Raw genomic sequence first — 1,653 nt, forward strand, 5'->3', positions numbered from 1 at the left:
TCCCGCCGGTCATCACCGACTATTATTTCCCACCGACCGAGGCTGACTATATTTTCCCGCCAAGCACCTTTTATTAAGCATGCTAACTTATGTAATCTGGGTATAATCTCAGTTTCCATAGCAATTTCACAAACAATATCATGGCAATAACATAACATTATAAGCATGCATTTGACACTTACATATGCATTTATCCACATATCAACGCATAAAACTAAGTAAACACTCACCGTTAGCAAGTTTTCCACTAAAATCACCTTGAGAATACCTTCCTGAGAATTCCTTCGTATCAATGGAAATTCCTCAATTAATATTTGTTATATCAATAAATAATGTCAAACTAGCCAAAATACTATTATAAAATGAAAACACGAGCTTACCCTACTCCAATTTATCCAAAATACCAAAATTAGCCTCTTTAGAGGTTATTTGGACCGTGGTAGGCAGTTGGGCGTTGGGCAGTAGGTAGGGTGGGCGTTCTATGCCGCACAGGGGACTGACGTGTTTGGGCGTGCGTTGTGTTGGGCGTGCGCTGGGCATGATGCGTCGTACAGGGAAGACAGCTGCACTGGGCTGGTGCGTGGGATGCTTCGAACGAGGCGCGTGCAGACAAACGGACGCGGCGCTGCGTGCATGCAGAGTGTGGGCTGGTTGTGCATCCGGCTGACTTAATGCCTCACCAATGCAACCTTGTTTCTTTTGATCTCCAATCAATTTGGCAGCCTAATAACTCAAACGTCACTCTCTAAATATGCTCTCAACACACAATTTAAGTGATGGTATGAATAAATTCCTCCTGCCTAACCCTTCTATTTATAGCCATTTCAAAATCACCCCATGGAGACAACTCAACTCCCATTTGTCTCATTTTGGAGCTGCCAACACTCAGCCTACCCAGCCTATTGAGTTGTTCTTATTTCAGCTTGCCAGCCAAAATCTCCTTTTTTGCATGAAATCTTCTTCACCCTCCTCCTGTGAGGTGATAAGACTTTAATTACATGAAATCTCCTTTGTCCACCTCCTACTAGAATTTTGTGTGATCCTTCTTTTGCCAACTAAATTACTTAAATACTTCACATATTTCTCTATTTTAATTATTTAAGACTTATGCTCGTATACAATTAGCCTTACCCTTTATCCTTAACGCATAGTAACCCACCTTTCCTTCATCAAAGTCCCACTTAGTCAACACATGAGTTGGCCATCACCAACGCATAGGGTGGTTGCTCCCCCTCGACACATGGCTTGCTAAGTTTGCTTGCTCAGCATACTAAGCATGGATGCATGGTGCTAACCATCGACGCATGGTGTGCTACCTAGGCGCTTGCACGCTTGGCCGCATAGGCAAGCTCGGCCACGTGGGCGTGTCTCGCCACATGGGCGTGCGCTTGGCATAGCGCATCGACGCATGGCTACTCGACAGACTTGGTAGTGCTTCAACGCATAGGATGGGTTGCCCGCTTGCCCGTTCGACGCATAGGCAGGGCGCTCGGCATACAACATCGACGCATGGGCTGCACGCTCGGCATACACCATCGACGCATGGGCTGCGCGCTTAACGCACGACCTGTGCGCTTGTCCTTGACGCATGGCTGCGTGCTTGGCGCATTGCCTGTGCTCTTGGCTTTCACGCATGGCCTGTACGTTTGGCCT

Source organism: Benincasa hispida, chromosome 8 (assembly GCF_009727055.1).
Source record: "Benincasa hispida cultivar B227 chromosome 8, ASM972705v1, whole genome shotgun sequence".
Lineage (NCBI taxonomy): Eukaryota > Viridiplantae > Streptophyta > Magnoliopsida > Cucurbitales > Cucurbitaceae > Benincasa > Benincasa hispida.